The sequence below is a fragment of the Hippopotamus amphibius genome, chromosome 5 (genome assembly GCF_030028045.1).
Source record: "Hippopotamus amphibius kiboko isolate mHipAmp2 chromosome 5, mHipAmp2.hap2, whole genome shotgun sequence".
Classification (NCBI taxonomy): Eukaryota; Metazoa; Chordata; class Mammalia; order Artiodactyla; family Hippopotamidae; genus Hippopotamus; species Hippopotamus amphibius.
This window is the reverse complement of record NC_080190.1, coordinates 166442701-166457122: the sequence shown is the minus strand read 5'-3', so window position 1 is coordinate 166457122 and position 14422 is coordinate 166442701. Positions and strand designations below refer to the sequence as shown.

At 47.7% G+C, this 14422-nt stretch overlaps 1 protein-coding gene across 2 annotated transcripts in view; it reads left to right on the top strand.

Annotated features, from left to right (window-relative positions):
- The window catches only part of ST3GAL1 (ST3 beta-galactoside alpha-2,3-sialyltransferase 1), a 98673-nt gene that overhangs the window by 67269 nt on the left and 16982 nt on the right, over positions 1-14422 (top strand). The window lies entirely within an intron of this gene.

The window sequence follows — 14422 nt, the reverse complement described above, 5'->3', positions numbered from 1 at the left end:
GGAGGGGAGGGGTGGGGAGGCAGGGCTTTCAGGACGCAGAGGGTGAACTCACAGTGGGCCACCAAGGGTGGGTGGATGCAAGGGTGATTCTCAAGGGCATGGAAACACAGGACAGTGTGGTCCCTGCGGATGAAAACAGTGGGGTGTTTCTAACCCCAGGGCTAAAGAGGCAAGAGGTTGAGAACAAAGACCCCCAAACAGAGCCATTGCAGTGGAGAGGGCCGCCTGACACGAGCCAGAGGCCGCCAGGTCCTGGCTGCCCCACAGGGAGGGGCCGGGACCCTAAGCACCTGACCTCAGCTCCCTTTCTCCTTCCAGTTTCCTTTCTTTTTTTTTTTATAAATTTATTTATTTATTTATTTATTTATTTATTTTATTGGCTAGGTCTTTTTTGCTGTGCGTGGGCTTTCTTTAGTTGCGGTGAGTGGGGACTACTCTTCGCTGTGGTGCGCAGGCTCCTCATTGCTGTGGCTTCTCTTGTTGCGGAGCATGGGCTCTAGGCGTATGGGCTTCAGTAGTTGCAGCACATGGGCTCAGTAGTTGTGGCTCATGGGCCTAGTTGCTCTGCGGCATGTGGGATCCTCCTGGAGCAGGGATCGAACCCGTGTCCCCTGCATTGGCAGGCGGATTCTTAACCACTGCGCCACGAAGGAAGCCCCTTCCAGTTTCCTTCCTAGGTCCCCACAGTCCAAAGCCCACAGGGAGCCGGCCAGCATGGGGACCCATGGGTGCCACCCCTGGGCACAGAGCAGGGTGCGAGAGGTGGAGGGAACATCTGGCTGGAAATCGAAGGTGCACAGCTCACCACTGAGCCCCGGGAAGGTCTGGCTGCACACATTCGACCCTCCCTGGCAGGCAGGGCCAGGACGGGGTGGGTACGAGGTGGTGCTGTGGGAGGTGCCAGCTGTCTGTCCTGGTTTTTCTCCAACCCGTGTGACTTAGGCAAGTCTGGACCCCTGGGCCTGATCAGGAGATCCCACTGCTTCAAACCCAGCAACGGCTTCCCCTGGTGCCTGGTATGTGGCTTCAGCCCTTAGGGGGACTGCCAGACCTTGCCGGCCCCAACCCCAGCCCCCGCGCCCAACCCCACCTTACATCTTCCTCTCTGGGTTCTGCTTGACTTAACTTTCTCTCTTTCACTTCCTTCGGACTCATCTGCTCTCTTGACAGGTCTTTGCACCTGCAGCTTCCTTTGGCTGGAGGCCCTTTTCCTTTTTGCCTAGTTACTGGCTCATCCTGCAGTCCTCCAGCCATTACCACTTCCTCAGGATGCCCGCCAGCCCCTCCCATGCTCTCTCCTCTGTCACACTGCAGGAGGCGGTATCATCTGGTTCTCCAGAGGAAACAGAACCAACACGATCGATGTATGCGTTTATTCAGAGATTAATTTTTAGGAATTGGCTCATGTACCCGTAGGGCTGGCACATTCAGAATCTGGGTGGCAGACCTGCAGGCTGCCAGGCAAGAGTTGATGTCTTGGTCTTAAGTGTGAGATCTGTAGGGCAGGCCAGTGGGCTGGAAAGTCAGGTGGGATTTCTGTGTTACTTTCTGTCACGGCCTGTTTGCCTGGCTGGGCCATCTCTCAGGCCTCACCGCACCCAGGCTGGGCTTCTTGGATGATGTTTTCTGGAGGGACCTGGGTTTGGCTGCAGCCGAGGCTGGTCCTTCCTGAGCCAGGGGAGGAGGAGGCGCAGAGCTGGTCCAGGCTTGGCCACCGGAGCCTGGCTACCAATTTCGTGTGTGACTCAGAGGGTGGGGCTGTGCTGGAGGAACGGACCGGGGAGAAAACAAAACTGGGAAAGGAGAGTTCACATCTGCCCCCTACCAGGCCCTGAATGGGCCGCACGCAAACCCTGTTTAGTGCTCAGGCTGCCACTGTGGAGTGGGGATTGTCACCGTTCCTCTCTCTCATCTCAGATGTTGCGGGGCTGGGCCATCACCTGCTGGGCTCCTCCTTGCCCAGAATCCCAGCTCCTCGGGCAGGTCGGTCACTTGGGCCTCTTTCCCACCTCTGAAAGATGGAGCTGGTACCAAGTACCAGTGTCGTGACTGTCCAGTACTGTGGTTAAAACAGTTTCCCAAAGAGACAGCCTCCGTGAATGGAGTGTGTTCCCTGATAATAATTGATTGATTAATGCCCTGTGCAGCCCCCTCAGAGGCAGGGATAGGTTTTAACCCCCATTTTCTACATCAGGAACTTGAAGCTCAAGCATCCCCTGTAAAGCCCTTGGCTCATACTACAAAGGGCTCAGTGCTTTTAGGATTTTCCTGCAGGGCCCTATCTCTGGCTGCAGTAGCCACAGCACCGAGAGAGGAAAGAAACCCCAGTCCCATAGACACTAAGCAGCAGGGGGGCCCTGCAAGCAGAAGGAATGAGGATGCCCTTAAAGCCCTCACATGCACACAGGGTTGATACACTGAGATTTAACCCTTTGAAGAGAGAATCTGGACCGTGTGAATTACAGGTACCCCCTGTGCCTCGAGTCCCTTCATTGCTTTGGGACCCGCTTCCCTGCAGGTTCTCAGAGGTCCTGGCCAGGAGAGCAGAAAGCAGTGAAGGGCTGGTTGTCCCGTCCCTCGAGGAATGGAAGCAACTAATGAAGCGAGTCGGAATCATCATCTTCTTAATTCCCCCGGTTTGTTCTTTCATGCCTGATTTCATTTGGTCTTTTAAGTAACCCTGCCAGTAGGGCAAGCCAGAGACTCTTTTGGATTTTTTTTACAAATGAGGAACCTGAAACTTAGGGAGGGAGGAGAACTGACATTTATAATGTCCCTGCTCTGTGCCCCGACACCAAGCTGGTCACTTTTGTGCAAATCATTTCATCCTGCAGCAGCCCTCCATTTGGGCATCATCAACCCCACTTTGTGGATACCGAAACCGAGTGTCAGAGAGATGCAGTGCCTTGCCCATGAGAACAAAACTGGGAATGGAAGGAGTTGGGCTTTGAACCCAGGTATTTCCGGGCCATTTTTGTTCCAGCAACCATTGGCCATGTCCACTGGCACAGAACCAGAAAATAGGTAAGATTCCTAGTGTCCAGTGACCAGGGTCTGCAGAGCAGTTCAGGAAAGGTCATTCTTTTTTTATTTAATTTTTATTGGTCATTTTGAGACCTTCGGGGATTTTTTTTCCTCCAGTTTTACTGAGATATAATTGACATACAGCACTGTGTAAGTTTAAGGTGTACTGTATAATGATTAGACTTAACATACATCATGAAATCACTACCATAATATAAAGTGGTAAATGTAAAGTAATAAAGTTTAGTGAACATCCAACATCTCATATAGATACAAAGTAAAAGACAGAAAAAAGTTTCTTGTGATGATAATACGTAGGACATACTCTCTTAACTGCTTTCATGTATAACATACGGCAGTGTTATCTTTATCATGTTGTACGTTGCATCCCTAGTACTTATTTATCTTATAGCTGGAAGTTTGTACCTTTTGACCGTCTTCCTCCAGTTCCTACTCCTCCCATCCCTTCTGGTAACAACAAATCTGTTCCCTTTTTCTGTGAGTTCCTTTGTTTGTCTTTGAAGTGTAATTGACCTACAACACTGTGTTAGCTCCTGTTACACAGCATAGTGATTCCAAATTTCTCTACATTTCAAAGTGATCACCATAGTAATTCCAGTTATGTCACCATACAGAGATATTACCAAGTTATTGACTGTATTCCCCACACTGTGTATTTTCTTACCCATGACTTATTTATTTGGCAACTGGAAGTTTGTACCTCTTAATCTGCTTTACCTATTTCTTTCCTCCCTCACTCACCTACCCTCTGGCAACCACCTGTTTTGCTCTCTGTATCTATGACTGTTTCTGTTTTGTTATGTTTGTTCATTTGTAGTTTTTCAGTTCCACATGCAATTGGGACCTTCCAGTATTTGTCTTTGTCTGACCACCCTAAGCATAATACCCTTTATGTCCATCTATGCTGGTGCAAATAGCAAGATTTCAGTCTGTCTTATGGCAGAGTGATATTCCATTGTATATTTATCCCACATTTTCTTTATCCACTCATCTATTGATGGGCACTTAGATTGCTTCTGTATCTTGGCTATTGTAAATAATGCTGCAATGAACATAGGAGTGTGTGTATATATTTGTAATTAGTGTTTTTGTTTTCTTTGGATGAATACCCAGAAGTGGAATTGCTGGATTGCACAGTGGTTCTATTTTTAATTTTCTGAGGAATCTCCATATTATTTTCCATAGTGATTGTACCAATTCACAGTCCCACTGACAGTGCACAATGGTTCCCTTTTCTCCACATCCTCACCAACACTTGTTAGTTGTGATACTTCTTTGATACTAGCTTCTCTGACAAGCGTGAGACGATATCACTGTGGTTTTGATTTGCATTTCCCTGCTGGTTAGTGATGTTAACATCTTTTCACGTGCCTGTGGGTCATCTGCAGGTCTTCCTTGGGAAAATGTTTATTCCAGTCTTCTACCCATTTTTTAATTGGGTCATGGGGGTTTTGATGTTGAGTTTGTATGAGTTCTTTGTATGTTTTGGGTATTATCCCCTTATCATCTGTATCATGTGTAAATATCTTCTCTCATTTAGTAGGCAGCCTTTTTGTTTTGGTGATAATTTCAAGTATAGGTCTTTTACCTCCTTAGTGAGATTCATACTTAGGTATTTTATTCTTTTGGACATAATTGTAAGTGAGATTGTTGTCTTAGTTTCTATTTCTGATAGTTTGCTCTTAATGAATAGAAATGGAACAGGTTTCTGTGTATTTCGTATCCTGAAACTTTACTGAGTTCATTAGTGAACTGATTTAATGTTTGGAGGCACCATTAGGATTTTCTATGAATGGTATCATGTCATCTGCAAACAGAGGCAGTTTTACTTCTTCCTTTCCAATTTGCATTCCTTTTATTTCTTTTTCCTCTCTAAGTGCTGTGGCTAAGACTTCCAATACCATGTTGAATAAAAGTGGTGAGAGTGGACACCCTTGTCTTGTTCCTGATCTTAGAGGGGATGCTTTTACCTCTTCACTATTGAGGATGATGTTAACTGTGGCTTTGTCATGTATGGTGTTTATTATGTTGAGATATATTCTTTCTATATCCACTTTGTTGAGAGTTTTTATCATAAATGGATGTTAAATTTTGTCAAAAGCTTTTCCTGCATCTATTAAGATGATTATGTGATTTTTATTCTTTAATTTGCTAATGGCATATATCATATTGTTAATTTGTGGTTATTGAACTATCCTTGCACTTTTGGGATAAGTCCCGCTTGACCATGGTGTATGTTCTTTTAATGTATTATTGAGTTGTTTTCTAATATTTTGTTGAGGATTTTTGCTTCTGTGTTCATCAGTGATATTTGGCCTGTAATTCTTGTGTGTGTGATATCTCTATCTGGTTTGGTTATCATGCTGGCCTCATAGAGTGAGTTCAGAAGTGTCCCTTCCTCTGCAATATTTTTGTATAATTTGAGAAGGAAGGGTGTTTACGCTTTAAAATGTTTGATAGAGTTCATCTGTGAAGCAATCTGATCCTGGACTTTGTTTGTTGGGAGGTTTGGTTTTTTGTTTTTTGTTTTTGTTTTTGTTTTTATTACTGATTCAATTTCATTACTGATAATTGGTCTGTTCATTTTTTATATTTATTCCTGATTTAGTCTTGGGAGATGGAACATTTCTAAGACTTTATCCATTTCCTCTAGACTGTCCTTTTTATTGGTGTATCATTGTTCTTCGTAATCTCTTATGATCCCTTGTGTGTTTGTTGTGTTGGTTGTAACTTCTTTTTCATCTCTGATTTTATTGATTTGGGCCCCTTTTTTTCTTTGATGCATCTGGCTGAAGGTTTATCCATTTTGCTTATCTTCTCAAAGAACCCGGTTTTAGTTTAATTAATCTTTTCTATTGCTTATTTTTTAGTCTCTGTTTCATGTATTTCTGCCCTTATTTTTCTGATTTCTTTCCTACTATTAACTGGGTTTTGTTTGTTCTTTTTCTTCTAGTTCCTTTAAGTGTAAAGTTAGGTTATTTACTTAAGATTTTTTCTTATTTCCTGAGTTAGGCTTGTATCACTGTAAACTTCCCTCTTAGAACTGCTTTTGCAGAAATTCCCTGGCAATCCAGTGGTTAGGACTCCACACTTACACTGCTGGGGGCCCAGGTTCCACCCCTGCTTGGGGAACTAAAATCCCACAAGCCGTGTGGTGTGGCAAAAACAAAATAAAACAAAACAAAAAAACCCTGCTTTTGCTGCATCCCATAGATTTTGGATCATTGTGTTTTCATTTTCCTTTGTCCCTGTATATTTTTTTTATTTCCTTTTTGATTTTTTCAGTGATCCATTGGTTATTTAGTACTATCTTGTTTAGTCTTCATGTGTTTATTTATTTATTTATTTTTGTAGTTTTTTTTCTTGTAGTTGATTGTGGTTGGAAAAGATGCTTGATGTGATTTCAGTTTTCTTAAAGTTACAGAAACTTGTTTTGTGGCCTGGCATATGATCTACCCTGGAGAATGCTGCATGTGCACTTGAAAAGAATGTGCATTCTGTGACTTCCGGATGAAATATTATGGATGTATATAGTCCATTTGGTCTAATGTGTCATATAAGGCCAGTGTTTCCCTATTGATTTTTCTCTCTGGATGATATGTCCACTGATGTAAGTGGGGTGCTAAAGTCCCCCACTATTAGATTTCTATTACTATTACAGTTTCTTCCTTTATTCTTGTTAATATTTGCTTTGTGTATTTAGTACACCTATGTTGGTTCATATATATTTATAATTGATGTATCTTCTTCCTGGATTGATCCCTTGATCATTATATAATGTCCTTCCTTGTCTCATTACATTCTTTGTTTTAAAGATTAATTTGTCTGATATAAGTATTACAGACCTCGCTTTCTTTTCATTTCCATTTGCACGGAATACCTTCTTTCATCCCCTCACTTTCAGTCTGGGTGTGTCTTTAGATCTGAAGTGAGTCTCTTGTAGGCAGCATAGATATTTGTTATTATTCCTGTTCAGCTTCAGTGATTTCCACTACTGTGTCTTCCACGCTGATCCTTTCCTCAGTATCATCTAAGTTACTCTTGATTCCTTCTAGTGTTGTTGTTGTATTTTTTTTAAATCAGGTATTGTATTCTTCCACTCTGTTTGGTTCTTCTTTATATGTTCTATCTCTGTTAAAAACTTCTGATGTCTCACTTTGTACATCCAGTCTTCCCTCAAGTTCTTTGACCATCTTTATGACCATTACCTTGAACTTTTTATCAGGTAGATTGCTTACCTCCGCTTCACTTAGTTCTTCTTCTGGGGTTTTATCTTGTTCCTTTGTTTGCAGCATATTTCTCTGCTGCCTCATTTTGCCTAATGTGCTATTCTCATTTCTGTTTATTTGGTAGGTTGGTTGTGTTTCCTGACCCTGGAAAAGTGGCCATTCGTAGGAGATATCCTGTGGGTCCCAACAGCCCACTCCCCTCCCATCACCAGGGCTATATGGTCTAGGGGTGTCCCCTAGGCGGGCTGTGTGGGTCTTTCTGTTGTGGCAGACTGACTACTGTGGGTGGCCTGGTAGGTGTGGCTGGCCCCCAGTCTGGTGGGTGGCCAGGCCCTGCATTGCATGGAGGTTGCCAGCCACTGGTGGGAGTGGTTGGGTAATGAGGCACCTGGCTGTGGGTCCCTAGGGGACCCCAGGGCTAGTGCTGGCCCGCTGGTGGGTGGAGCTGGGTTCCAGGGTGAGTGCTTATAGGTCCGAGGTTCCTGGATCTAGTGTTATCCTGCTGGTGGCCAGAGTTAGATCCTGAAATGGCTAGCTGCAAGGTCCAGGGTGTCCCAAAGCTGGTGTCAGCCAGCTGCTAAGTGGGGCCGGATCCTGGGGCAGCTAGCTGAGGTGTCCAAAGTGTCTTGAAGCTGATGTTAGCCTGCCTACTGGTGGGCAGGGCTGAGGCTCAGTGGTGGGTGGGAGGAGGGTTTCTGAGGCTGGTGTCGGCCAGCAGGTGGGTTGGGCTGGGGCGCAGGGCCTCCTGGGGCTAGTGTCAGTCTGCTGATGGAGAGAGCTGGGTTCCAGGGTCTCTGGCTGCAGGGCCCTGGGGGTCTCAGAGTTAGTGTGTTTGCATGCTGGTGGGTGGACCCAGTGCCAGCGGTCCCTGGGGCTGGTGCCTGCCCGCTCGTGGGTGAGGCTGGTCCTGGGGCTAGTGCCAGTGCACTGGTGTGCAAGGCTTGATCTTGAGCCCTCTCTCGTGGACAGGGCTGAGTCCCAGTGTAGCTGTGAGGTCAGGAGGTCTTGTGGCAGTTGGCCTGCTGGTGGATGGGGCTGTGACCTCGCCCAGTTAGTTGTTTGGCCTGAGGCATCCCAGTACTGGTACCCAAAGACTGTTGAGCAGGGCTGGGTCCTGGTGCCAATAAGCTAGAGGGAGGACTCCAAAATGGCATTTGCCAGCGCCAGTGTCCTCGTAGTAGAATAAGCTTCCAAAAAATGGTTGCTGCCCGTTCTACGTCCCTGGGGTGAGCCCCAGCTGCTTCCCGCCTCCCCAGGAGCCTCCCCAAGATCAGCACCAGGGTCTAACCCAGGCTCCTTGCAAGTTACTGCTTCTGCCCTGTGTCCTGGAGCACATGAGGTTTTGTGTGTATCCTTCAAGAGTGGAGGCTCTATTTTCCACAGTCTTCCGGCTCTCCCCAAAGTAAGCCCTGCGGCCTCAAACCCAAACACTCTGAGGGCTCATCCTCCTGGTTCAGGAGCCCCGGCGGGGGTGACCACTGTGGGCTCAGACCCCTCACTCCCTGGGGAGAGCCTCTGCAGTTGTGATAATCCTCTTGTTTGTAGGTTGCCTGCCTGAGGGGGTGGGTCCTGAATACACCCTGCGTCTCCCCCGCCCACACATCTCCTTGTGGGTCCTTCTTCTTATCTGTAGTTGTAGAAGATCTTTTCTGCTAGATTCTGGCCTTTCTCATCAATAGTTATTCTGTATATGTGGTAATTTTATTTGGCCCCTGGGAGGAGATGAGCTTAGGGTCTTCCTACTCCACCATCTTGGCCACTCCCCCAGGATTGTTCTTCTTTGATAGAAGGTTTGGTGGCCCTTCACCAGTCAGTTGTGATTTCATGCCACCCTGTGCCTCCACATGAAGCCAGCCAGGACCTCAAAGGCCAGGATGTGGTGGGATCCATTTTCCACTGATCAGGAGGTTCACAGATGCCAGTTCCCCACAACCGCTCATCCTGTTCTCAGGACAGATTGTGTATCCTAAAGCTGGGGTGTGAGGAGGCAAAGTGAAAGCAGATGGAACTGGGCCTCTTTGGGGTCAGGGAGGTGGTGGCTGATGAGAGGCTGCAGCTGCAGCCCTCCACTGTTGGTTTGCTGCGCTCCCTCCTTCCTTCTGCTCACTCAGCTGCTGTGAGGAGCTCTGCCCTGGCACCTCTGGGGCCTCTCTGCCCCTCCCCCTTCCCCGGATCCACCAAGCCCCTATCAGGTGCAGGACGCCAGGCCAGGCACACAGCGAGGTGGAGGAAAGATTCCATGCCTTCCACTTCTGGCTGTGGCTGAGGCTTGTGTCAGACCACTTATCCCACCAAGGACTGTAAAAGCTGGATAAGATAGAAATTCAGCTCTTTTAAGGTCTTAGAGAACAAGTGGGCAGCCAGGACTTGAGGGATGAAGATCCCTGAGAGAATGGAGTGCAGGAGTACCAAGTCAGCTAAAATTAAGGGGCCAAAAACCTAGACTAACAGAAACTACAGGAAGAGAGACGTCATCCTGCACCTCTTTTTCCTTTCAAGGCATTTGCCAGGATTTACGTCGCATGGGATCAGAGCCTAAGGAAACAAGCTGAAAACAGCAGCTGAGAGGTCGAAAAGCTAGACTGAGCTTTGGACAGTCTTACAGTGTAGGGGAGACAGAAATTGGAAGTGAGAGCATGCAAGGAGGCAGTCTCTTCATAGACATCTCAGCTTTCCTTTAAGAAGGGCTATGCCTGTAAGTAAGGGTAAGCCAGAAATAACCAGTCATCATGAAGACAAACAGCAGCCCCAGTCCTGGTCACCAATTGGATCAAGCTAACGTGCCCGTGCTCTACCTGCCTCCAGGAGGAAGCACATTCCTCCCTGAATAAGAACAGCCTTACCCTTGACCTCTACACTTTCACACATGCAGTATCCACCGTTACCAGGTATGCTGGCAGAGAGAACCAAACAACCAAAGACACATAAGGAGAGAAAATAGACAACAGAAAGAGACCCACGTTTCATCCAGATGTCACGAGGGCTAGATGTGGTCTTTAAAATAACTGATGGATGATTGCAGGAAGGTAGATGCCAAGGGGCAGGTTTTCACCTGAAAACTGGAACTTCTTAAAAAAAAAATTACTCAGATGGAAATTCTAGAACTGAAAAATAGAGTAACTGAAATGAATATGGTATTCAATTTAAACAGATTAGACACAGCAGAAGAGAGGATGGACAAGGTAGTATCCATGTCAGCAAGCTGGAAAGATGACAGGTCTCAAAGCCAAAGAAATGACAAGAAAGGAAATGAAAATGAGAGCAGGTCCTGATGAAATAAAACAATTGTCTGTGTCTACAGAGGATGGCCCAGGAGGAGGCAGGAGCCTGGAGCAAAGTGCTGGCTTTACCACCATCTCACTGTGTGACTTTGGACAAGTTGCTTGCCTTCTCTGAACCTCAGTTTCTCATTTCAGGGAAATAAGTGTGATGGCTCATTTCACCCAGTTGACGTGAGGATCCTGTGGAGGACAGTCATGGAAGCTCTTTATTAGAAGTGCTAATATTATCAACAACCTCGTGTTCACTCAGTCATTTCACCGAGTCATAGGGCAGGAGGCTCTGCAGAGAGTAGGGGGGCATCCCAGCCTTGTGAGAACCACTGTGCAGTTCAGCAGGCGTTACCTAGACATTCACCAGCCCATACTGTCCATTCATTTGGTTTTCCAAGTACTGGAAACAACTTTTCTTTCAGTGGCTGGTAATTGCCACCTTGCTGGGGTGTGGTGAGGTATCTTCTTTAGGGACCCTCCTTCGGGGAATCCTTACTTTCTGAGTTCTTGAAAGGACACTGACTTGTGTCAACTTTGTGTGGTGACCCCGTTAGACCATCACATCCACGTCCTCTGTGCCTCCCCCAGAACTCCCGCCTGTGGTTGTGCGATGACTGTCTCTCTGCAGAGAGGACAGGGAGCTGTGTCCTTCTCCCCCTCTCTCTCCTCGTCCTCTTTGTTTTGGGAGGCGTGGCCAACCTCCCTCGCTGTACACTTGGCATGCGGAGCTCTTTGGCCTGTGGCGTTTTGGCCTCGGTTCCATCTCAGGGAGCCAGGGCTGGCGCTCCCCGTGTGTTGCAGGCTGCCTCACTTAATAGAGTACAGAAAGTCACGCATTCCTCGTTTCTTCCCTGGGGCTGGGGGGAAGGTGGAGGGCTGTTCTTGCTTTTCCACTGCAGTTTTTTTCCAGGACTTTCAAAAGTGCTAATTGATACCAGCCTGGAAGTGTCTGCTGGTAGGTGGATTCAGAACCAGCACCCTGGCCTCGGAGTTGCAGCTACCAGGACATGCCCACTGGACGGGAGGAGGCTGTCACAGTCCCCTTGCTTCTGCAGCTCAGCCTTGCCCTCTGTCCCAATTCTCACCCCCACCAGCATCAGTGTAGAATATTAATATCTCTCGTGGAGCTGGGACGTTGTAGGGAACCTAACCTGTCATTCACAGTTTTATTTGGTCAACATGGTTCAGTAATCATCTGTTTCAGTGAACTTGTCTCTGCCCTTGGCATCAGGATACAGAACAGTAAGAGCATCATGGGCCCTGCTCATGACAGAGACAAATGTAACGAGACCTTGTGAGTCCTCTGCTCAGAGCCTCCAGTGGGTCTCCATGTTGCTCAGAGAAACTGAGTCTTGATCATGGCCTCTGAGCCCCATACACCCTCCAGCCCACCCATGTACATGCCAGCTACATGCTCCTCTCCGGTCCAGGGACACCAGCCTCCTCCCAAAGGCACTGGGGCCTTGCAGATGCCTGGGAAGCTCCCACCTTAGAATCTTCCTTGATGGATTCCCTGCTGCCCCAGCAGCCCAGTCCCTGGCACAGCTCAGGACCCCGGCAAATATGTAGTGAGTGAATCAGATGAATGGGCAGAACTTGCTTGGTTGACAGCCTCGAGAAGTGGGCAGCATCTGGGTTGTCAGTCCCATTTTCCAGTTGAAGGGATGGTTCAGAGAGGGTCGGTAAGTTATTTGCAGTCACACAGCCAGTGGGTCATGCAGCCTGGTGAAAATCAGAATCTTCTGACTCTTATAGTCTGTGCTTTCTGGCTCAGATCTTCAGATCTCTCCTGTGAATCGGTGTCTCTTTCCCTTCGTTCACCTCTGCGTTCCTTCACACCATGTGTTTCTGGTGTCAGGGACACGACAATGAGTGGGACCGAGTTTCTATCCTCATGGAGCTCCCAGCTCAGGAGGGAGACAGATCAGTACACAATGCAGGCAGGGCAGAGCCAGGATGCTGTGGAAGCCAGGAGAGGCCCCTACTCAGAGTCGGCCAGGAGTGGGCAGGCCTCCCTCTGGGAGTCAGTGCCAGCTGAGTCTGAGGACTGAATCAGAGCCAAGCGGGGCAGGGAGATGGGGGTGGATTTTTCTGGATGGTGGGGACAGTCTGGGTAGGTGCCCAGAGGCAAGAGCAGCTGTGACCTGGGGGTCAGTCATGTTGCTTCAAGTTACAAGCAATCTGCTTTACACAATAAAGGGGATTTATTCTCTCATGCCACTGAAAAGTCAAGGCACAGGGTGGGCTGCGGGGTTGGCTCGACTGGGGATTCAACACCGTTCGTCTCTTCCAACGAGCTCGCAGAATGTCCAGTACCACCCTGACTTCACATCCAAACAGCACACTGGACGGAGCAAAACAACATTTCTTTCCCTCCTCTGCAAAAAGTCAGGAGTTTCACTCTAGATGAGTTAGGCTTCCTGTCCATCCTTGGACCAATTACTGTGGTAGGAAGGGTGGGAACCCTCTGCTGCCAAGTGAAATCAGAGCCCGCCCTTGAGGGTAAGCAGGTTAATCTAACTCAGATGACAGAGCTGGTGCTTGATGGAGGAGCAGGGGATGGCTGGAAGGGACAGCTCTGGACACCATTAGGTTCTACATACAAGTCACGTTGTCGTGACATGTGGATAGTGGAGCAGTAGGCAAATGCATCAGGGCTGAGGCGTTGAGGAAACAGTAGAAGCAACACATCGTGAGCCCTGGCTGTCTCCAGGAAGGCCCTGTGGACTTAATCTGATTTTTGAGCTGTTCCTCTTTCTGCCAAGAGGTAATCAACCTCCCTTCGGCTGTCTCTTTCCTGGAAAAAATATATCTTGCTTGTTGATAGTCTGCACGTTGAGGATGGGGAAAGAATTGATCAGACAGATAGAGATGGGGGCACATTCCAAGCAAGGACCAAAGGGAGTCATGTTCAAGTGCGGAGGTGTGACCACAGCTGTGTCTGCAGAAGCCCGGAAAGTCAGTGAGATGTGGGGACTTGCGTTACGAACATCTGAAGGGTCCGGGTTTGCTTTCTTTGATTAAATAACTCCCAGCTTTCGTTATATCCCTCGAACTATGGTCATCTGGAGACCAGTTAATAGACAAGGCGTCCTGCCTGGGGCAGCACCCCTGCCCCTGTTCCTGGTACCCCAGCCCCTCCAAGTGCATGGAGTCAGACGGTTGTGGCTCTGGTTTCAGATTCCGCTTCTTCCTTTCCCCATGATCTTGGGCAAGTCGTTCAATCTCTTCGAATCTCCATTTCTTCTTAGGACAACCTGGGAAACCCCTATCTAGCTGACGGTATACTGTTCATCGTCTGAGGAAAGAGATGTGTGTGAATGTACTATCCTTCATGCCTCATCAAAGGATATTCATTTGTACCTTGAAAACAGAAAATGAAAGTTTAGCAATTGCCTAATGAATGCCAGAAACTCAGCCTATAGCATTTTGTCTTATCTTCATAACCATTCCGTAAGTGGAGATACTATTATCCCACTTTATAGAAGGGAAAACTGAGGGCCAGGAAGGTTGAATAACGCTCCCAAAGCCATACAACTGGTAAACCAGTACTTGAGTCTGGGCCAGGTGGAAGCCTGGGCCTCCCCCTAGGCATGCTGTTTTGGTTGTTGAACTTTAGAATCTGAGGGGGAGAGAGAGAGAGAGAAGGAGAGAGAAAGTAGCATGTACTCAGCAATCTCTGTGTGCTTGGCACTGTACGGGCCTTATTAACTCATTTCACAAACTTTGGTCGAATGCTCAAATGTACTAGGTTCTGGCCGCAGGAAAGATGGGTGGGCCACCTTCTGTGTCTCTTAGCAACCTTGCAGGATGGGTGTTAACATCCCACTGCACACATGCACACGCTGAGGCTCCCAGAGGTGAAAAATTGTTCGT